The 24,843-nt window shown below is 39.5% G+C and overlaps 1 protein-coding gene across 2 annotated transcripts in view; it reads left to right on the top strand.

Moving 5' to 3' along the window:
* Nucleotides 1-11,103: 11,103 nt before the first annotated feature.
* The window catches only part of SPSB4 (splA/ryanodine receptor domain and SOCS box containing 4), a 306,597-nt gene continuing 292,857 nt past the window's right edge, over nt 11,104-24,843 (top strand). For both annotated transcript variants that reach the window (XM_074963955.1, XM_074963954.1), the window contains exon 1: nt 11,104-11,457. The gene's annotated coding sequence lies outside the window, so the exon portion shown is untranslated. The remainder of the gene's footprint in view (nt 11,458-24,843) is intronic.

Consider the following 24,843-nt stretch of genomic DNA (forward strand, 5'->3'; position numbering starts at 1 on the left):
TCCCCATCCCTGTTCCAAGTCCTTTTTTTCGAAGCTTCTCTCAGGTGTTGAGTTGTGAGGGAGTAAAGAACAACAGATGATGTTACTCCCTGCCTTACACAGCCTTTCCATAGGGCGGGAAACCCTTTCTTTTAAACTTGATTCCCAGATCAGTTTGTGGAAAAATACAGGTACCCAAAATGAAGTCCAGAGTCATGTGGTCTGGTCACATGCCCTTGCAGAGTCACAGCAGCCATTACTTACAGGCTGACTGAAACATCCACTGGAAGGCTAAGCTATTTCACAGCTCATTGTCTTTGTTGATGAGCCATTAGCACTGTCTAGCTTCATCATTGTTGTACCTGAAAGTCTGGCTGTGGGTGTTTTCCAGAGTAAGCATACTTGAAATACAGATCCATATCTATCAACTTCAGGCATCTTAAAGGGACCTGATTTTCAGAAAGTGCTGTGCACATGCTTTGAAAAGCAGACTACTTTAAGAAGTCTAAGGTTGGGCATGCAAAATTAGCATTCACTTTTGAATGTTTAGGCGCCGGTGGCGTTTTGGACAGCTCAGTGAGACCATCTGTCCAATGTGCAAAAGTAAAGGCAAACAAAATATTAGGATGTATAAGGAATGGAATAGAAAATAATGCTGAGAATGTTATAAGGTCATTTTATAAGTTGATGATACCTATTCTAAGATACTGATTTCACCCTATGACAAAGAAAAAATGAGAAATAGAAGAGCCCAGGGATGAGGGACGAAAATGATTTAGTGTACACAGCAAATGAAGGTGTGATTGTAACATGAGTAGCTGGTGCAGGTAACCATAGAAGTGGCACAGACTTTAGCATAGGTTAGTACTCTGAGCAGGTACCCACAGCCCCTGCCATGTTTGTACTGTGTAGTTATTATTATCTGTGCTAGCTAGATTAAAGCTGGCATAGATACGCCTATCAGTGCTGCAATCACACCTTCACTCACTATGTATAATACCCTTAGCAGCATGGAGAAACTTTTACATGACAGACTAAAATATTATGACTTGGAGAGGAGATGAACAATTAGAGATATGATAGAGTTCTCTAAAATAATAGGCACAGAGAAGATCAGTAGGGTGTTCTATTTACTCTTTCCCATAATATAAGAACAAGGGGGCATCCAAATGAAATGAAAAGGCGATACATTTACAACTGATAGAACAAAATAGTTTTACACAAAGTATAATCAATTCTTGCCACAAGATATTATGGAGTAAAAAAGCTTAACAGGATTTGAAAAGGATTAGACTAGGTCAACAGATGGGCTGGCCCAATATGGCAATTTCTCTCTTCCTCTCTAAAACTAAAATTAAGCTCAAAACTAGATCAAGCTTTCTACATCATTTGTCTCTCGTGAGCTCAAATTCTACAGTGCCTAGGAGAGGAAGACATAATGAAAGTTAAGCTGGGACCTAGTGATATCTTTTCCAATAGGATCCCAGTTGTTGCTGGAGGACATAAATAAAGAGAGGAACCGCTTCATCCCACAAGTTAGAGACATAACAAAGTCTCAGCTCTTCTTAGACATCATTTACATCTTGTACCCAAAAGCCACTGCTCTGGACTGCCGATAGTTAAGTACTGTGACCCTACTTGTTTCCTAAGAAGAGGATGGTAGCCTTGCAATCCAGCCTAAGTAATGAGAAGCTTGCAGCCGCACAAACTCTGGCTCTGACAGCCACTATCTGGTTTCTACTTCCTTCTTGCTCCAGGTGAAGAAGTAGTCCTTTTGCTGGCTCAGTTTATTTCCCACTCTGCACTGGCCATCATGTAAAGGAGTTGGAGTCAAGGCTTTGTCCACTCCCCCACTCCTGATTGTCCATTTCCAGTCCAGCTGCACAGGAGAGGGATTAGCAACTACTGGTTGATGATTCCCACCCGCCCTTCCCTGCATACTTTTCCCTTTACACAGGCTCTAGTGATGCAGGTTGATGTACAAAGGAGTTGCTTTTCTGATTTAGCTTAGAAATACCATCATGATTCAATGGTACAGATATCTTTGCTGAATTAAAGGCTGCCTTGTCTCTTTGAAGCTGAAAGGAGCAACCTTGGGGAAAAATGTTCCTTAATTCTAGTTTCCCCCTTCCTGCTGACTGCCTCCAGTACTCTTATCTTGTCACAGTAATTATGAAGGTCACTCTCAGCAGCCTGGTTCTCTGTTTAACATTCTTTTTTTATTTCTGAATGCCCTGGAGACTGGGGGAAGTCTGGGGTAGGCTCAGATTAGTTTCAGACTGGGAAGAATGGAGAATTCAAAACATAGTTTTTGCTGAAAATTCGAATTTTAATGTGTTACCAGGAGGCATGGTGTCATTCACAAGGCACCCACAACGTTCACTTCTTAGAACATTCATTATTCAGTTTACTAATGAAAAAACAGAATTTAGCTGAGTTTGTTCATCTCTGAGGAAGCACCTGGAAAATTTAGCTATTGGTACAAGAATAGGTATTTTTTATGCTTTATAGTTTGCTAAATTAAATATTCCACAAAATTTGATTTCTTAAAAATGGAAAGCGATGTAATGGAGAGCTTGTTTTCATTATTACTCCATAATCCAAACCTTTCCCTGTAGTGTGCTTCCCTACACACTCAGGATTTGTCAGCAGAATATTCTGTTCTGCTCCATTGTTTTTTCCAATTCTGCCACATCTTTTTCAAACATTCCTCCTCCCCACAAACAAATCATATTCCCTTCGATCATACCAAGGATCGTTATTTCAATAGCTTATTCTTAAAGTCCCATTACTAGTACTGTTTTATGATGGCAAATAGTTGGCTCAAAGTTGTATGCCATAGTGAAATATATAGCCACAGGGATAATATATTTCAGCCAGACTCCCTTAAACATCTGAAGCACTCATAGTGATAATATATGGCTATATATTTCCATAGTGTATGGAAATCAAGAGTATAACAAATACCAGCCTTTCAAGTTAAGTTTCTGCTTATCACATTAGCATTGGGGTGTCGCTTTACAGCCTGATTAGGATGCTTTCTATTTTCCCAGCTAGAATAATAATTCATCTCTTTCTCACGAGTTGAAGCATGGCTTCTAATGCCAGTTATATCTTTTACCCTGCCTTAGAGTATACTGGAATTCACCTGACCATATTTACTCTTTTGTTTGCAGTGTTGTTGTAGCCAGATTGGTCCCAGCATATGAGACAAGGTAGGAGAGGTAATATCTTTTATTGGGCCAACTTCTGTCAGTGGAACATACAAGCTTTTGAGCTTCACTCTGAGCCTTACCTCACCTACCATGGGCCTCTCATATTTCCTCTTGATTTTTATATGTACAGTAGTGAGCACTGGTATTAAAAATGCCTCTGATTGAAAAAAAACATTGCTAGGTCTGAAAAGGGGAGGGGAAAAAGGAAATATGCTTCTTAAATTAGGGGTTTCAGTTGTTTCCAAAGTCAAGTGAAAAATTGCATACTGTGCTACATTATCTAATTACTATCTATCTATTATTAATGTGCAATTTTTCACAATGTGACTAAGACCACCTTGTGGGAAGAATAATTAAAAAGTAAAGTTGTATAAAACAAAGTTTTCTCAAATATTTTTTAACCCATTTTGTTACAATCCAGCAATAATTACCACATGGGCTGTAGTTCCCATTCAGATAATACAGGCTGGAATCCATTTTGAAGCTTGTCTTTGGTTTCTGTACAATCATAAACCAATTGTACCTTATTAGAATAGTGTTACTGTACTATCACCAGATTTGACTTGATTTATGGTTCATTATTATGTAGTACTAGTAACACTGGGGTATTTCTCACTGCTCTTTCAAATCGGAGTGACTTTGGGCCAATGGTGTTTACTCCAGGAATGTAACAAAAACATCAACAGTAATGCAAGCAAATTCTATTCAGCAGTGGGTGAAGAAATTAATCTGAGCTGAATCTCACACACACACACACACACACACACACACACACACACACGCTAAAACCAGTGAGAGGGAGCTACTCGGGAGGAAAACTCAGTGAGGGATCTCATCAAGGTGTTTCCCTTGCACGATCCCTCCCCCCCCACACACCAACCCCTGCACCAACCCTTCCCCCACACACACTAGAACAGGCCATGAATCTGCCTCCAAACCTCATAGAGGACACAAGGTCTTTTAAGATACAATATATTGAAAACCAATAAAGGGAGAGGGTAAAATTTTCAAACCGACTAAGTGGCTGAGGAGCCTAAATGTTGTTTTCAAAAGTGAGGTAGGCATTTATGAGCCTAAATCCTGTTTGTATCCCCTTTCCCTAGTTGTATGCTTCTCTGTGGTGCTTGCTACTTGGAGTGACTTCTTCCCCCTCCTCCGATGGGTTGGGTCCTGAACTCTTTTTCGTCATGCATGGTGCCTCCAACCCGGGTAAAATTCCTCACCTATCTCACATACCACCTCACTTGGTGCTATCCCTCGGGAAAAAATGAACACTGCTACCACGGCTGGCAAGGGTGCTTAAAATCCAGTACACACACCAATAAAGTACATCAACACAAACCCTAGCAAAGAACTGACACAATCAAAAATAACAATATAACCAAGGGGGATTTTATTGGAAGCAGGAAAATAGGATCTGGGGAAGGTTCCTCCCTCTCAGTCTACCACTGCTTCCTTAGTCCACCCAGCCTTGCAGCTTCATCCACAGCTCTAGTTCTCTGTGCCCTCTGTGTGGCAAGAAGAGTACACTGCTGAAGAGGCAGCTGACCAACCTTTCCATCTGCAAGGGGTATGGTGTGGCAGTGAGCAGGGCATTGTTATCTCTTTCCTCTTCAGCGCTGCCCTACTCCCTTCCTATATAAGCGAACGTGCAGGGGCTGACTGTTGCCTCTCTGTCCTAACATGTATTCTTTTTCTTTATACAGGGAATGGAAACACGAGTTATCTTCCTGTCTGACATTTGCATATTCATTAAACATTTCATTAAATTATTTCAGGATGTTTTTAATGATGTCTCACTGACAGCTCGAGAAGAACCTATCATATAACAATCTATGACTGACTTCAAAAGGAGTGGACATACACTCTACTTGTCCCCTCCCCCACCCCCAGAGCAAAGCAGAGCAACATGAAGGACAGAAGAATGAACTTCTAATACACAGTTTAACGTTTCAAGCTATCTTGCCGTCATTTCAAAATTCCTTTCAAACATTTGGATATTCCGTAGCACCAACATTTATCTCCCCTAGCAAAGATGCATAATAGGAATGTGCACAGGTCCTGACATTCATATTCAGATTTGTATTCATAGCTCTGACATTATGATTCATTTTGTATTTGTATTCTGAAACTGTGTGATTAGCAAATTAACAGAAAATCAAGACAAATAACAGGAGGAACATAAACCACAGGATTAGCTCTTTTAAAAATCTGACATACAACCCTCTGCTGAAGTTTTCATCTTTGGGAATATAGTCCTATTGAATACACTGCATTATAATAAACAATCCTGGATTTTTTTAGGGCAGCTATGACAGCTAAATGGCTAATCCTTTCAAACGGAAAAACAAAAATTCTCCCTACTATGGAGCAAAATATTAGTAATTAATTGAATTTTGGCAATTTAGAAAGATTCCCTTTTTACAGATATTGAACAGAAACACACATTGCTTATGGTCATGTCTGGAGTGTCATGTGGAAGATGAATTTTGTGTGATCACAATAGAACTTAGGATAGCAATAGAAGTCTTTACTTCACTCAAATACCAATTGATTAACTTTTATTTTCTTAGTCAAGCTGGATACATGAATCCTCTTATTTCAATTACTACTGACAGGGTAGTATACATTATTTTACATCAACCAAAAGCTTGTTTTTACTGATCAGACGTTAGCAAAAAACATCATTCTTGCTCAAGAGAATTTACCATCTAAATTTTAGACATGACACAATGAGTGAACATGAGGGTTATTCAGTTGAGGAATAAATGCCTAATAATATTTTATTCATGCTGTCTTAAAATTTAGGCAAAGTTATACATGAATAACAGGTCTTACAATGAAAAGCGTTCGACAAACTTAACTAAAGACATCACTAGCAGCTCTGTCTATAATGAATGAATTATTAGATGTTTATAAATCATATTAATGAAGACAAGGTTATTGGGATAAGTTGTTGTAGCTATTTTTTTCCCTACTGAGACTTAATGACTATGAATTGAGCTGACCCTGCTTGAAAGTAAAGAACTGTATGAACGTTGGTTACTTCCTACCTCAGTTAAAATATGCAAAATGTTAAGCAGTCAAAGATCCATAAAAATCATATTTTATGGTTGACTTTGCTCTGGTTGTTCAACACATTTCTAATTTTGTCTAAAAGCATTAGTACTACATTGCAGGAAGCAGTTTTCAGCAGGATCAGAATAATTCATTAAAATACTGCAAAGTCATCCTTAACACTCACCCATGCCACGTGAAGGGGTCCTCAGAAGGCAGACTTATGGTTGTCTTCCATAGTGACTGTGCTGGATTAATCCTCCCATGGCCTGATTTGGAGCTTGTAGTGCACCTTTTGAGTTCTGGCCTTTTACCCAGCACAAAAAGGCTGGAGTGGTTTTGAGGATCTCACCCCATAGCTTTAAAGTGATAATATATTTTTGAGTTCAGTGCGATATTTTTTTTTGTTATTATTGTGCTATGCAGGTTCTTATACAATATACATCATTATGGTATCTGAGAACCTTCCAGAATTAGGAAATTAAACAAGGCATTATTGTCATTTTTGAAGAAAATTATTAAAAAAGAGATCAATTTCTAAAATTAGTAATTTTAGATGTAAGAAATCGCTTTTGCTTTATGAAGAATTTGCTGCTCTGTTTTTCTGATTCTGTCTTGTCTCCTGCCAAACTGAGGTTAATTAGACACCAAAAGCATATATAATGATGATACAAAATCCTTTTTTGCTTCTTAAATTACAAATAAGAAAGATAGTCTTGTAAATTTGGATACCAATGCTAATATCGATCAAACAGATTGAATCGCTGACTGTCATATCTAGTCAGTGATCATTCTTATTTATTTCTTTTAATAAATTCATTGAGTCCAAGGCCAGAAGGGACCACAGTGATCATCTAGTCTGGCCTCCTGTATCACACAGGCCATAGAGGTTCCCCAAAATTCCTTGATCTTATCTTTAAAAAAAAATCCAATCTTGATTTAAAAATTGTCAGTGATGGAGAATCCACCATGACCCTTGGTAAGTTGTTCCAATGGTTAATTACTCTTTCTATTAAAAATGTATGCCTTATTTCCAGTCTGTTGTTGTCTAGCTTCAACTTCCAGCCATTAGATCATGCTATATTATCTTTCTTTCTTCAAGATGTTTTTTTTTCCAGGATTAAATTTATAGATGTTGGTATAAATTGTTGATTTCTATTATTTTTTTCCACTAAGGTTTTGTCTTGTGTTAAAAATAAATGCCATAATTAATACAAAATGGTAAAATAAAATTGAAAAAAGAGTAACAATAAGACGTTACTGTATTTCTTCTGCATGTTTTAATAACCATCTTCTTTTGCAAAAGAGCTCAGTGCTAGGTTGACTATCAATCAAGAACTAGGTTGACTCATTTTAAGTGATTGGATAATGAGGTCACTTGGCCTAGTTGCCCTTAACTGTGGAAAGAAAAAATGAAGGGAGTTTAAGCAATGCAGCATTTTTGCATATTAAGAGGCTAGATAGTAGATGTCAGTGTTCAGAGTACAGAAATCTGTAATGATGTCTCTGACCACCATTATGAGTATCGTTTTGGCACATGTATGGCACCAGCTGAGCTCTCAGACAGAAGAGGTCTGTAAAAAGGTAAACATGGAAGTATTTACGGTACAAGAAGTTGAAGGGTCTGACTTAGTCCTGATGCAGATTAGGGATTCATCCTGGTGAAGAGCAGGCTGGGGTACTGCCATAATAACCATTCCAGGATCTTTATTGGGTAAAGGTAGCTTTAAAGTATAATCAGGGTTCCTTGGTAGTATTACCATAGATTCATAGTTCAGTGATGCAGATTTCATGACCAAAAATCTATATAAATTAGCTCAATAAACCAAATTTATTAGTTCAGCCTAAACATATGGAGGTGCTGGTAGTGACTCCATTGTTGAATTCTGTTTAAAGTATACGATGAAGGCAAAAAATATTTAAAAATTCTAATGTATCTCAAACAATAACATTATTATAATTTGTGGCTATAAACCCTAAACTTCCGTAATCATAATCATTGTTTATTGTATAATATCACTACAGGGCAGAGTTAAAGTTGTCTGAGTATCTCAACTGTGCATTTCCATACCTCAACACGTTTAGCTTTTTTTTGAGGTGTAATCTTAACTATGAATTTTCTGGGTATGTAATCCTTGGTTTTGGAGTAATTACAAAATCCCTGTAATGTTTTTTTTTTTTTTTACCCTTAAGTAACTGCTAAGCACTCTCAATCTTAACTCCATTTTAAGTTAGTTTTGTGTCTTGTTAATAAACAGATTGTGCATTCTAACTTACAGTATGTTTGGAGGAATTCCTCGGAATTCATAATTTTGAGATTCTCCAATAGAAGATGTTATAGAGAAAGCAAAGTATTATTATTATTAGAAATGGTTTGCTTACATATATACCAAATATTTGCAGTGAATAAACTGCATTTATTGTGCATATATGACCAACTCATTTTTCCAATCCATCTCCCCCCAGAATGACATCTAACATTCCAAACTACAGAAAAGCTTCAAACAGCCATCATTAAATAATAATTTAAAAAATCAGCCTCCCCCTTTCCAAATATGGAGTTTCTCCCCCAGTTGGGTGAGGCTTGGGACAGGAAATATTCAGCCTTTGATCAATGAAATGCTTGAGGTCTGATACCTCATGACTCATCAGAAATAGAAACAGGAGCTTTATACAATCCTCCCACTTTCTAAACATATGTAAGTTTTTTTTTCTCTCTAGACCCATAGTGTAGATGCAAAATTTTAGAAATTTAAAGCATGACATAATTATAGATGGAAAAGTTACTTTAAATAATGTCTATACCATTCTAATTTTATGGGTATATTTTATCCTTCCCTTCAAAGCTAGCGTTATTGGACTTACAATACCAAGTCAGCCAGGATTTATAGATGAGGGATACAAAAAAAATAGTAATTAAAAAAAAAGTTAATTTTCTAAAAGTTTCTATCTAAAATTAACACCCTATATATTATACATAAAGGTTTTGTTGACCGTTGTTTGGAAGGGCCTGCACAACTGACTCATGGTTTCAGCATCCATGAGAAATGCAGCCAAAAGCCATGATTATAAAAATCATTTATACTATGCCACACCATCAGATATTCCCTGGGTGTATATGTAGCCATATGCATGGATGTATATAGATACCCCCGCTTACAAATAGCTTACAAACAACTTACATTTTGTAACATAATCTAGAATTCCAATATAGAAAGCTGATCCCTATTCAGAAGTAAGGATATTGTATGCTGATGAATGAAAAGGACCTATAAAAAACACCTGTACTGCATCACATCATTTCATCCATGTGTGACATTTTCTCAGCAGCATCTGGAAAATTTCTCCTGCTATTACATATTGCAGGGATCTTGATTTACAGTGTTCTCATTCTTGTGCTCACATGTAATAATGGGGAGAGTATGTTGTGACAAAATGTCCATCCTGAAATATTTGCAACGAGATGCTTCAGTCCGTCCCCATATGTATCTGTTCTGAGAGCTGTGATCCTTACCTATGCATAGGTATATGGAAAAATTGAGCAAGATCTTTCTCCCTACTGAATTTTGTTTCAGAATCCAATGCTATCAAAAGAGGTTTTCAGAAAATGTTACATTTTTCAGTGAAAGAGTCCGATGTTCAGGACAGAATGTCTAAAAACTCCATTTTGAAGAGCTTTGCCGTACATTGTAAATGTTTCACACGCTTCTATTTATTATTATCCCCATTTTGCTAACAGAGAAATTGAAGACCTAAGAGGTTAAGAAACGTACCCAATTTCACACAGAAAAAGGCAACGGCATTTTCAGGAATGGAACCTACCTCTCACTGGGCATTCAGATACCATGGTAATGAGGCAAATATATATATGAACCTGCAAAGAATAAAATAAACTGTGTTCTTTAACCACACGACCACAGTGCCTATTACAAATATTTTGATAATCAGTAATAAAAGGTTTCAGAGTAGCAGCCGTGTTAGTCTGTATTCGCAAAAAAAAGGAGTACTTGTGGTCTCTAAAGTGCCACAAGTAATAAAAGGAGAAACTGACTGGAAGTTTAATGAGGTATTGTACAAAATATATTTTGGAAAGTTTGTGTTGGTCTGGCAGACACCCTTTACATCTACCCACTGAGCCTTAAAGCCCCTTTTATTTCTGAGCTGTGTTACAGTGGCTCCCATCAAGATCAGAGTCTGCTATGCTAGGTGTTGTGCAAACACAAAGGAAGACACAGGGGGCCCTGAAGAGCTGGCGCTGCACTCTCCTTTGAAACAGCACAACCCTTAGGTATCACAACCAAAAGGAACAGGGAGTTTTCATAGAATATCATAGAATATCAGGGTTGGAAGGGACCTCAGGAGGCCATCTAGTCCAACTCCCTGCTCAAAGCAGGACCAATCCCCAATTTTTGCCCCATCCCTAAATAGCCCCCTCAAGGATTGAACTCACAACCCTGGGTTTAGTAGGCCAATGCTCAAACTACTAGGACAAGGGAAACAATAAGAAGAACATTTGCTTACACAAGCCAGCTCTGCGGGCAGCTAGGTGCTTTGGAGCTGGTTAACTGTTATATTTACAAATAAATGATCTAAATAAACAAGGAAGCTAAATCTGGAGGGTCCCCGATGTCCAACAACGTAGCAGGTGTGATTTGGCAATTTCCCGCAGACGATTTCCAGTTGTAGTGCTGAGGAGGGGTTTGAAGGCCAGGGGCTTTTGGGGACGAGGTTGGGGAAGGCGTCCCATGCCGAAGGGGGAGCGCGTTCACAAGCAGCTCGCTCTCGAGGCGCGGCAAGAGCAAGTCTGTAGCGAGGCGTTTCCAGGGAGGCTGCTCCCTGGTGGGAAGCTCCGTCCGTTCGCTCCCCGGACTACTGCCTGCTTCCTTTTCCTGGCAGACGCTAGGACCCTGGGGGAGCGACTGGACCTGAGCAGCAGCTCTCAGCTCTGCCGTGGCTGGCGAGGTGAGCCTAGCTGCTGGGCTTGGGGCTGACCGCGGGCTTGCCTGGCTGGGCAGCGGCTCACACCGCGTGTGCACCACCCCGCTCCTAGGGAGCCGCCCTGCTCGGGGCCCAGAGCATCTGCTCGCCGGCGCGGGAAGGGCGCCGCGTTGCAAGGTGGCGCGGGACTGGGAGCGCCCCGGTGCCAAGTGAAGTTGGCTCGTGTGGACGGAGCAGCGCGCTGAGATCATCGGCGGCAGGCTGCCCGGTGAGTAACCCCGGGGGCTGAGGTCTGTCCGGCTCTCGGTACAATCTGTTGCTGTTTTAAATACTCGTCCCCACCGTTTAACGAAACCCTGCTGGAAATGTGCTATGCCGGGGCTTCCCCTCTGTGTATGGACACCCCGTCCCCCGATCCTCCCAACTCTGGGGAGCCGGGGCCAGATGCATCCCCGGTGTGTAACTCCACTGAAGTCAGCTGAGATGCTGCAGCCGGGTGGATTGAGCTTCCCCCATCCCGCGCCCAGGTGAAGAGGAGGAGGGAGCTGGAGACGAAGGAAGGGGCCCGTGGTTAAAAGGGTCATTCCACCCACTGGCCATCACGGCAGCCTGGGGGGCTCAGGCACGACAATTCTGGAGCCCCCAGTAATGTTGGGTGAGGCGGTAGCTTGTTCCCCGCAGCTCGGCCGGGCTGGGGTGAGGGTAAGATGGGCAGCCTGCTGCACCTTCCCGGCTCATTGCACATCACTGACTGCTCCTGACACATAGCCTTGGGTCAAAAGCGGCATCTGAGGGTTTCTTTACTTTCCCTTGCAGTCTATATGTCGAGTCCTATTATGGAATTTGAGGGGAAATCGCCCTTTCTCTCCGCAGGGTTTTAGGTAGTTATGAGGGGGAAAGAAAATCTCAAAAATATTAGCATGAAACATGATGAACTCTGCTTCTAAGTGAAGGCAGCCTTGCAGTTTGAATACATAGTGTTTCAATACCCTGTCACAGGTTTCAGAGTAGCAGCTGTGTTAGTCTGTATCTGCAAAAGGAAAAGGAGTACTTGTGGCACTTTAGAGACTAACAAATTTATTACAGCATAAGCTTTCTTGAGCTACAGACCCTATCAATAATAATGTTTCCGAAGGAAATTAGCACACCAGTAGTCCACATTTACTCGGACTTTCACGGTCGTTCTTACTAGGATACAGTGGCCAGTGTGACTCTTGACTTTTTAAAACAAGAGGATTCCTAGAAGGAAAACTTTTCCATGCTGCTAGCTCAGGTACCTTAATGTAGGAACTACAGGGACTATAAATTGCCCCCTGGGAGAAGGTGTATGATGGTAATCAGGAGAGATTTGAGGGCGTGGGGAAGGAATTAAATAATTTTCCTCCACTATTCTGAGTCATTATTGGAATCAGAAACTTTGGTTTCTACTCTGCTTTGTTATTGACACGAAGAGGCATAACTAGAAAAGGGTAGGTAACAACTCTGGATCCTTTGACTGAGGTTTAATTAATGTAACTGACGATAAAGAAATTGTGCTTTACCTTACTCCAATATAAGTAATATTTGGATATTGTACATCAAGGATTTGTGGTAGTATGTTGCATCTTAAGCTGTATTATCCAAGGGGAGTCTACTACCTATATAATTTGTTATACTAGTCAATGGGCATATACTGAGACATTGCCAAATATTTTTATTAAATGTATGGATTTTTCTGCATTTTATTTCTAAGACACGGCTCTGATTTCTGTTCAGAGCAGTATGGCCTAGTGGACAGTGCACTGGACTGGGACTGTGGAAACTTGACACTGATTTGCTGTGAGACCTTGGGCAAGTCCCTCCAGTTCTCTGAGCATCAGTTTCCCCATCTATAAAATAGGGTAATGATATTGACTTCCTTTGTAAAGTGCTTTGAGATCTACTGATGCAAAATGCTATATCAGATCTTGGTATTATTATTATAATTAATTAGCTTACATTTTTCTTTATACCACTTAAAGGAAATATTTTATTTTCTGTTTTGTGAATGGAAATGAATAAGCAAGGTATCTCATACCAAAATATGTTTATACAACATCACTGATTATGTTAGCACAGCTCTCAGAATAGTGTTAGGTCAGGTCTTTACTGAAGTGGTGCACTGGTGCAGCGTTTTAAGTGTAGACCTGCCCTTAGTTGCTGCAGAGTAAGCACCGCAAACAGATATTGTAGGTCCCACAAGTACTATGGCAACATGAGTAATTTTTCAGCACTGGACTGTTAGTTTCCTTCCCTCCCACTAGGAAAAAATCTAGAGATATAATGTTCAGAAAACTTACCAGCCATGTTTTAAGTTAAATAATATTTAGGGCTAAAACTTTTGACAGGGCTCATTAACTTGGTTCTTAATTGTACTCTTTCTGCAGCTGATTTCCCTCCTCCAGTTGTTACATTCCACATGTTATATAACAGAGTCTACTGTATTCAAAGCAGCCATGAGGGTCACTAATTCTATGTCTTGATGCTAATCAAGACTGAAAATGGTAGGACCAAACCACTAAAGTGACATCTAAGTTCTCTGTAGTAAGTACAGAATTGCCTAAGGAAATACTCAACGCTGAACTGAGTTATTGAAATGATGCTAATCAGGAAGTTGTGTGTAACTGTTTTGTAATATCACAGGTGACCTGTTTATAGTAACAGTAGTTAAAACCAGTTGTCATTATGAACTGCTATACCTAGTAATATGTGTCCGCTTAATATTAAAGCACATGTTAAAATAATACTCTTTCTCTCTCTTCTGCATAGGCAATCAGAAGAAAACTAAAAGTACCAAAGGGGCATGTTGTGGTTGTGATACTTTTGTTGATTTGTTTAAACTCATTTTACAATTTAATCCACAAAGTTCTCTCGTCCAGCACCTCTTCTACCTTGATGCACTCGTCAAAACAGTCAATGAAAGTATCATAAAGACGGAAGAATAAAATATTTAAAAAAACCAAAATGGCATTATTGAAAAGGTGTGGAGAATTACACACAGTGACAAATAGAGATCAAAGCAAAAATATCACTGTAAAAATGGAGGGCTCACCCTCTGCTTCACTATGTGGATTATTCCCCATCCCCAGCGAAGATTCAGGCTCAGACTCCAGAGTGATTTTGGAGATCCATGGAGACCTTGGTGGATCTGCCAAAGGCAAGGAGTATCTTTTGAAGTCCCCTGCCTCATCACAGCTGCCTATGGCCCGTGGATGGCAGTGCTGTCCCTGACTCTGCTCTCTGGAAGGATTTCCATGGTGCAAAGGAGCAAGTCCCACATAGTTACTGAATATATCATCCTTTGTACTCCTCTGTAGGGAAGTGTATCTAGCTCTCATTGCAATCAGTGGCTAGCAGTAATGTCAGAAATCCTAAAGGATGATGCCTTTGTAGAAAGGATTTCTCATTGCTTCTGTCAATTATTATGGTAAAAACCCATCTCTTTTTTTCAAAAAAGAGATTCAGTTTCATCCTTATTTATCATTCAGTATGAGCAAGGATGAGAGTCATTTACATTCTTCAAAATGCAAGGAGTTTTTCTTAAAATAATATCTTACCTGAAGGCTTGTGTATATTGTAACATTGGCACAAAGGTGTTACTGCTTTTAGGGTTCAGCTTCAAATAGGAAATGCCACCAAAGAATCTGCTGGTTAATTGTATGCATACATCTGCATATGAGAAGAAGTTAATGTCATCAAGTCCTTGCATAATTCTGAAAACACTTTGGAAGCTAGGGCCTTTCAGGGTGGAATTTTCAAAAATGCTCTCTGCATTAGCCTAACTGCTCAATGGCTGTCATCCTGCACCATTAAATAAAATGGGAGCTTTGCCACTGACTTCAATGAATGTAGCATCAAGCTCTGTGGGAGCAGGGTTAGGCCACACTTAAAGCGTGCTTAATGTGGGTTAACTTATAATATACACAGTGTTTAACATATTTAGATCAAACTTTGCTCAAGGATTGTTTGCTGAAAGAGGTCTGCCTAACTGCTGTATACAAATCATGGAGGAATCAGGATTTACTCAAGTTTAGTTATTTTACAGTGTTTCCACTTGCGGAGTTTTGTTATTGTACAATATACATGATAAATAAAAGAACCGTGCTGTCTCACCCTATTATTTTCTAGCTCTGTTTATCAATATCAGGTTCCAATTCTTCACTCTAGCTTCAATCACTTTCAAAAGGCAGATAAAGTGTTCTATATAACAAGGATATAAGCGTTTCTTTCAGATCACAAATTCTGGAGCACTATTTGGGAAAATTTACTGGTTCTAAAAGCATTTGTACTGGTTCATCAAAGTTTCTATCTTTGGTAGGTTGTGTAAAATCAGACCTTAAAAATCATGTGATTCTGATTAGTTGCTTCTTCTCTCATTTCAGTTCTGACGAGTACTTAGCAGACAATACTTGTTAATTGGTAATTATAGAAATAAATATTTTAAATCATTTCAATGTAGGGAATTTCAGCTATCCCATTATAATAATGCATTTGTTTCTAGATTTGAGTGTACATGAGTTATCGGCGGCTAAAAGGTCAGTAGTGCATCTGTCTTTTTGGAACTGGTTCAGCATCAGATAAAGCAGTAGTTCTCAAACTTTTGTATTGGTGACCCCTTTCACTTTGCAAGCCTCTGAGTGCGACCCCCCCCCCTTATTAATTAAGAACACTTTTAAATACATTTAACACCATTATAAATGCTGGAGGCAAAGCGGGGCTTGGGGTGGAGGCTGACAACTCGCGACCCCCACCATGTAATAACCTCGTGACCCCCTGAGGGGTCCTGACCCCCAGTTTGAGAACCCCTGAGATATTAGACCAGTGTAACTTTTTAGTCTTCTGTGAATAGGTTTCACTTGTGATATCTTGATGCCTGTTGCAGATACTGAAACTGGTGAGAAAAGTTTGGTAATAAATGCTTTTTTTTTTTGTAGTTCAGGTTCCAAGGATTAAAATCTCATTGAATCCTTGGATGGGGCTGTGATTTGACCCCTCAAAAAATCCCAATCTTGCAGACTGTTTTTTCATAATCCATGTTTTATCCAGCCACAAGAGAGTATTTAGAGGCTGCGTATAGGTTTGTTGGGTAACCTGTTATAGGTGTATAAACCACTGTAAAGCTATGAAATTCATGACCTCTTAGATAATGTAAGAGACTTTTTTCAACTTTTTATTTGGAAAAAGTGTATAAGTGGCAAACAATTTGTATTATTATTTTTTTTTATTTAATCCTTTGGCACTGGATAGATCAAGAGCTCTTGAGTTAGTGCGCTGTACACTAGTGTTAAGAACTTGTGCTAGGAAATTTAGACTCCAAGTTTAATTTTAAATTAGATCCTTAATATTTGAGCACACTTTTTCTGTGTCTTCATATAAAGTATGCCATGTATATGTGAAGTCCCATTTGTCTGCTGGAGTTTATGAGGGCTCTTTCAGGGTTGCTAATGTGCGTTCACCATAGAGATTATCATATTTTAAATTACATTGTAGAGCTCCTGACACAGACTGTATATTTCTATGACATATAGTCCTTGTGTACTAGGCATCTACTTCACATGTAGCTTGGATGTTTGTTTAGTTTTTAAATGACAAAAACAATAGGCCTGATTCTCCATTCAGTCACACCAGTTTTATACTGTTTAATGTCATTTACGTCAGTGAAGTTACTCCTGATTTCTGTTGCTCTGAGAAGAGAATTCGGCCCAGTGGGTCTACATTATGGACCATTGGCCAGATTTTGCTATAATGTACACAAAGGTAAATCCAGAGTCACTACACTGACATAAGTGAATTGACTCTGGATTTACACACGTGTATGTATCTGAGAGCATAATTTGGCCCTATCACTACAAATGTCAGTTAAATATTCCTTTAAAAAATCAGGCACTTTCAAAAGTATTAAAAATAATTAAACTTTAGAACAGGTAAACTTTTAATTTCCTTTTTTGACTTCTAACTTTCAAGGCTTTGTTGTTTCACTTGGCTATTGTGCCAAGCTCCAGCAAAGAACAAATGCTATATCAGGCATTTTTCTAAAACACCTGTTCCAATGTACTTTAGCAGCTGTTGAGTGTTAATTGTACTTTTTTGGGTTTTGGCATGTTCTATTATAGGGATTTTAAACCCATAGGTGCAATCTCTTGGTAAGGATCTTTAATTTTCTGTTTATAAATTGGCCTCTTAAACCATGCTAAGAAATGGGTCTGGTCACAGAACACTAGTGAAAAGGCAGCTTTATAGTCTGCAAATACATTTGAAACATCTGGGGTGCAAAATGAGCACGGAACTTATCAATTATGTGCCAGATATGCCAAAGGTGCTTCCTTGTTACCCTCAAAGGAGGCTTACTTGTTGAGTCTGCAGACTTTCAATTTTGAGACAAAGGGCTGAAGCCATTTCATTCGTCTGTAGTTTATTTTTATTTCAGCAATACTCTTGAGTTTCTGAAAGGAAAATAGCCCTACTATGAGCCAACTGTGCCTTGTTGTATATTGCTCTGTGGGAAGCATGCAAACTTTTTCTGATGCTTATAGTCACTACACATAGTGATAACTGGAAACTAAAGTGATGATTCTTGGATAGCAAAGGGGTTGCAAAGAAGATACAGGAGCTCAAAGCCTGCAGAAGGACAGATGATAACGCACAATCTTGAGAAGAGTGCTTAATCCATATCCTCTATTAATCCTTTCTAGGTGTGTGTGTGTGTGTGTGGGGGGGGGGGGATATCCATCATGGAAATGCACCCCTGACTTGTGACAAGTAGAAAGAACTTCTCAAAGATGTAGTTTATTTAGCGCAGAGTGGTCTCTTGTGCATAATTGCTTCTCCTGAAGCTAACTACTCTTTCTGGATCAGGAGCAGTGCTCCTTAAATCTTTAGCAAAATGGAGATTATTTAAATTTGGTATAAATTGCACTTGTAAGACAAACTCCCTGCTGATTGGAAAGTTGTGCTGAGATTGAATTAATGAGAATTTTTCTGTCAGTTCCTTAACGTGACTGTTTAATAACCCCCTTTCTTGTCAGCCCTGATATGTCAATGTGGTACAAATTACAACTATAATTTGATACTGGGCTAATTCTTATATGATGAATACAACACGGGGAGTTCAGTTGCACCAGCATGCCTGCATACTCACTCCAGGATGACACTGAGCCTGACTTGCAGTTCACTTAAGTACACGAAGTGAATTCAGTGTAACTCTATGGAAGTCATTGGAGTTAATGTTAGTGTAAAACCAATGTAAGAGAGAGCAGAGTGATGTCCATTGTGTTGTGAAGCACACTTTAGTCCCAGGCTGCAGTACAGGTTGCTGTGCTACAGAGATAAGATACCCCTTTCAGCATCTGTCACATGTTGATAGCCTGCTCTTCATCTGCTGAGGTCTCCCTCTCTCCCATGTGGCCTTTAGTCATTCCTCTCTACACATAGTCAGATCGACTTCACAGGCCCTTTGCTTGTAGGCAGTGCTACGAGTGCCTACTCCAGGGATCGGCAACCTTTGGCACATGGCCCGTCAGGTAAGTCCACTGGTGAGCTGGGATGGTTTGTTTACCTGCAGCATCTGCAGGTTTGGCCGATCGCAGCTACCACTGGTCTTGGTTTGCTGTCCCAGGCCAGTGGGGCTGTGGGAAGTGGCGTGGGCCGAGGGATTTGCTGGCTGCCGCTTTCCACAGCCCCCATTGGCCTGGAACGGTGAACTGCGGCCAGTGGGAGCTGCGATCAGCTGAATCTGCGGACGCTGCAGGTAAACAAACTGCCCCGGCCTGCCAGCAGATTTCCCTGACGGGCCACATGCCAAAGGCTGCCAATCCCTGGATTAGTCTCTAGGCTGCTCCGGCAGCTTGTCACCATCCTCAGGAGACTGCTAATCTAGTCTAAGGTGGAATCTCTGCTTCTCCTCACTTTCCCTGTCTCAGGGGTAAGCACTGAGTGGGGTAGTGCATGGGGGCCAAAAGGAAGCTATATTTCAGTTTTGTGCAGGAGGAAAGACACCTTAACGATACTACTATCACATGACATTACTTTTCAGTTTGTTGGGTCCTCACTGAGTGCATCCGATGAAGTAAGCTGTAGCTCACGAAAGCTTATGCTCAAATAAATTTGTTAGTCTCTAAGGTGCCACAAGTACTCCTTTTCTTTTTGCGAATACAGACTAACACAGCTGCTACTCTGAAACCAACAGAACTTAGGGTCAGATACACCAATTGTAACTAAAATGCTGTATATTTGCCATTTAGTCAGTGAGAGGTGTTTCTTAGCTTGTGTATATTTATACTGCTGGTCTGAGCAAAATTAGTAAACTTTTCCATTTCGTGTTCTAATGTGATACGAGTAAGGTCTTAGCTAGGTTCCAGTAGCAGTCTATTTGTGGTGTCATTTGTTACCCATCTTATCTCTTCCTTTTAACAGATGAGTGTTGTTAAGGGTTTTTTTTAGTAATGTTATAAAAATCACCATTTGCAAATTACTTTATGGTAGTAGATAATTTAATTCTCCAATCTTTTAAGACTACTATATTGATCAGCTATAACATTAAAGTAATGTTTTGAAAATTGTTTGGCTAATCTGCATTGAATCAAATTTTCCATGGGTCCCAGACAAATGAATCTTAAATGACCTTTTGGTATTAATTTGTAGAACATAGTTTGTGTAGGTTTGCAATGGAACAATATTTCTGGAACGTTTATGACACCATATTCAGAAGTATTATATATTTCAAGTAAAAACAGCCCTTTTGAATACACACACACCCTGCAGATGTAATGTCCAAAGTTAACTAGTACAGAAATGAACTGACTCTAAAAGGTCCCTCTCCTCACTTCTTGTGCTTTTCCTTGCTCTTTATAAAAACTAAGGATTCTTTTCATTTCTCTCTCCCCTTTTCCACATCTTTCCTACAACTATTTTTTAAAAGGACACCATTTATTATTCTTGTTATGCATGGTATCAGACCTTCTGCTGCCTAGCATGGCATGGCCAGTGTTTATGGCTTTTACCCTTTTATTGCATAAAAATATCACAAACATATTCATGTTTTCTTTGAGGACAAGTCAATCTTTCTCCTGTGAGGGGATCCACAGGACATGAGCCATTAGGCTATTATCTGTGAATGCAGGCAACCTGATTAACTGATCAAAAACACAGTTTGTGGAGAATGGGTTTAACACCAAGGGGCAGAGGTCCTTTCCACAGCAATTATGCAAATCATCCTAATCCAAAATGTCAGATTAATTCAATTACAGTTTGAATGATGTTTACTCTTTTCTAATAAGGTAAATTAAACATGTATCTTGAACTAACATTACTAGTCACTGTTGTTCCTGGATAGCTTCAAAGTGGGTTTCCTCCCCTGTCACTGAAACAGGTGTGAGACTTTATTTAGTTGTTCTTCTCAGTGAGTGTGAGGATGTGACTCAACAGAGCTAGCATAAGGAAACTGGGTGGATTAGAAACACTCATCATGGAGAAATCCCACCTATTCTATTTTGTCTTTTGTTTTATTCAGCCAATTTCTGACATAGTCAGGCACAAACCTTGAATGAGAAATTACATATAAGAGTTAAACATCCTTTTTGGTTTTCATGCTTTGTATAATATGTCATCCTCTAATCCAGGGATCGGCAACCTTTGGCATGCAACCCATCAGGGAAATCCGCTGGCGGGCCGGGCCGGTTTGTTTACCTGTAGCGTCCGCAGGTTCGGCTGATCGCAGCTCCCACTGGCTGTGGTTCGCCGTTTCAGGCCAATGGGGGCTGCGGGAAGTGGCGGCCAGCACATCCCTCGGCCCGTGCTGCTTCCTGCAGCCCACATTGGCCTGAAATGGTGAATCACGGCCAGTGGTAGCTGCAATCTGCTGAACCCGCGGACGCTGCAGGTAAACAAACCATCCCGGCCCGCCAGCGGATTTCCCTGATGGGCCATGTGCCAAAAGTTGCCGATCCCTGCTCTAATCTCAAGTATCTTGCTGTAAATAATAATGAGAAAAGAAATAGTTTCACCTTCCCTGGTGACCATTAGGAAATGTTGGTTTTCAGATGCTTTCTGTACAGCACTTAGATGCAAAAACCTGTTGGAGAGGAGAGTACTAGCTATTTGTGGTGGTTAATAATTGGTATCTGCTATTTTTGCATGTATAATTTGGTATCCACAAATAATTATGCCAGCAGTGAGTTGCATAGGTAACTTTCATTCTGGGTGTTGGGCTTTGCAAGTGACTGTTCTTTTAGTGTAGTGTTTAATAAAATATTTAGATAGGTTTTTGAATACTTCTGTAGTAAATATAACCGTCATGCCTTTTAGTATCTTTTTTGCTTCATATTCAAGACCTGACTATTTAACCCTTACTAATGGTGAGTAATAGTTACTCTCATGAAATCAGTGTAAGTGCTACTCATTGGGCCACATTTTCTTACAGTTACTCACCTTAAGGCCTTGATCCTCCCTGTTAATAGTCCAATTGATTTTGGTGGTATTATTTACACAGACCACTCACAGTGTGTCACTTTAAAGAGCATATGTATAAATCTTGCAGGATCAAGGTCTTAGTAGCATTTTACTCCACAAACAGGCCTATGGAATTCAGTGGGGGTTATGTGTATAGTATGTGGCGGAAAATTAACCACGCGTTGTGTTTGAAATCAGAAACGCCTGAGGAACTTTACTCAAGTATATGTATACAGGAAGAGTCAGCCATAGCTGCTCGGCGTAAGCAGAAAATACAGGAGTTTATATAGCTGAAAACCACAATTTGTTAAGCACACTTCCTTTAACAGCATTTTTCCTTATTTGGCATATAGTATAGGCTCCAACAGTAGTTTTCCTTATTTGGGATATAGCAAAACAAGCTTTTCCTGTTATTGATAGGTTGTTCTTTGCGGTTAGGTTACATTTCCTAAGCTGTTCTGTTGCAGTTACTCCACAATGGAATTTTCTTCAGCCTCTACTTATGCTTTTACACACACAGTTAGCTTGACCAAAGTTTTAGGCCTACTTGGGAAGTTTAGTCCTACTGGATTCCCCTCCCCCGCAAGTAAGATACTAAGCAATATGAGGAAGGTCTGACAATTTGGCCCACTGTGAGTAAGAGCTGTAGAAATGGGTCTCCAATCTTCACTCACAGATGAAAGATTTAAACATAAAGACCCTACTGGGAAATTTTCTGGGGGTCTCTGAAGTAGAGCCAGTTCTGCAGTGCAGGGGGATTACCTCCTAGTGAATTTGTACTATTATAGTATATTTATTTACAGTAGCCTTAATTAACTTATCATTCAAACAAAATTCAAAGTTAACTAAGAAAGAGAGGATGGAAAAATTTTTAGAAAAATAAAACCTGCACTTTGGAAATTACATAGCACGAAATATTAATAGATCTCCCTTACAAATGGTAAAATTTGACTGCATTATAGAGAATAAAAGTGGTTTTACTGCAAATTTTACAGCTCTATTTTTGCTGATTAACATTGGACCCTTTTTATGATTTGATGTGATCAGATGGCATTGAATTTCTGGGGGAAAATGCAAGGGTTTTCTTTGACTGAAAGAGCATATGTCAGAATTGATGGGGACAGTAACCCTGCTGTGTTGTTGCAGGAACCCTGCCTTTAGCACATAGCACTTTAGCACATCACTAGTCATTTGAAGGTATAGTGGTTAGAAAAATACTGGTTTATGTGCTTTAAGGTATGCTGGCATGACAAGCATTCACTAATTGCATTAACTGATTCTAACATATATATTTAAACTGGGCATCTTGTCCACAGTAGTAACTCTGCTTGTCATCACTAACAGTCATCACTAACAGTTAAAACGTCACTTGTCATCACTAACAGTTAAAAATAATCACTTAGCAGGATGAAACAAGGATGGAAAAGAAAAAGAAACAAAATCGATAGATCATGTTCTGGTCCATTTTTATTGGCCTTGTTTCTTCCATGTAGCCCCCCTCACTGATGACTACATATTGTTCCTTTTAGTTTAAGCAAGGCATTACAAAGTATATTTTTTTAAAAGAACCAAACATATTTTTGTGAGAGATATGGTAGCCCAATACACATTTCATAGATCACACTCTGCACAGCTTTACCCTTTCTCATTCAAACCCTTTCTCCTTAAATCCCAAGGGCCTGGTTGTCAACTGCAGCTCTACTGACTTCAGTTGGAGTGGTGTTGGAGCTCACCATATGAAAATGGAGTCCAAAATGCACATTCGCGGCCTTGAGCAGATTTCTGCCATGTTCTTTAGTCCCTGTGAAGTCAAATACAGTAATAATCCTGTAGCATAAACAAACTAAAAATGCTATGTATGTCTTTCTCTAAATCTTGTTGCATTTCTGTATCTTTATCCATCTGACTTGTTCAGTCCACTTTTCTACCATTTTCTCCTTTGCTATTTACTCTCTGCTCTTTTTCTTATCTCTTTTCAAAAAGCAGCTTTTCTTTGGATTGACAAAGGAAATGCCATTCCCCGACTGACTTATCCTTTTGAGATGCTTCCCATTCTTATTTCAAGATTGCATTTTAAAAAAAAAAGTAAATAAAACCTCTGAAATTGTCTTAATTTGGGCTGGGAAGTGTGCCCAACTTTTGATGGAAATAGTACAAAGATCACTATTAAATAGGGGAATTAACCTTACCTGATTTCTTTTCTCGATTATTTGGCAGCTCAATTACAAGTTGTCACTGCACGAGAATACCCCATGTCACCGGACTGAAATAGAGAGGGAAACGTTGGCACCTGCTCTCCAGCAGAGTTCCTGACCTCTCATCACTGCTTCACAATACCATTTGGGTTTAGAAAAAAAGGGGCTGCTCGAAATTTAAAATCTCTCCTACTCTTGCCATTTTATCTCCAGCCTGACATACAATGCATCATTTTAGCAATTCAGCTGGGAGAATAAGATAAATAATCAGATTTTCATATATGTTATATAGTTACTTGGTGATCTCTTTCCTCTCACATGAGCTGCTATAGTAATCAAATATTTATGCCTGGATTTTCCAGTGTATCCATATTTTTAGTTACTTAGATTCATTACTCTGAAGGGAATTAAACTATTGCTAATTTGCAGGTGGCTGGCGTTTTTAAATTGTGCTATTTCAGTCCTCAAGTATCAATCATCTCACAAGCAGCTCCCAGGGAGATCACTTTCAAAAAGTCTATAGACCAAACCAGGGAAGGAAATTGGGGATTCTTTCAGCGGAGGTTACGTAGGGATAAATCATGCAAAACTGAAGGTTTTATAGGTAACATTTTCAAAAGTGCTTAAGTGATTCATGAAATCAATGTGATTTGGATCTAAGTGCTGAAATTACTTTTTGAAAATGGGACTTAGGCTCCTGTGTCACTTATGCAGAATTGAAAATGTGTACTCTGTGTAAATCTGGTGCCAAAGAAGTGTAGAAACAGAGATAATTTCATACGTTGATTTACAGATATCTTTGGAGCCTGCAGTAGGTGTGTAAATGTGATGACTCAGCAATTGGAAAATCCAAATTTAAAGTCATTTTGTACCTTCCCTTATTTTAAAACTGTCTGGGGTCTGATTAGGGTCTTGCATAATTTAGAGCAGTTTTTGGGCTGCTCTAAAATATGCTCATCTGCACTGGCCCCTTCGGGCTTTTGTGGCCGACAAGA

This window comes from Natator depressus, chromosome 9 (genome assembly GCF_965152275.1).
Source record: "Natator depressus isolate rNatDep1 chromosome 9, rNatDep2.hap1, whole genome shotgun sequence".
Classification (NCBI taxonomy): domain Eukaryota; kingdom Metazoa; phylum Chordata; order Testudines; family Cheloniidae; genus Natator; species Natator depressus.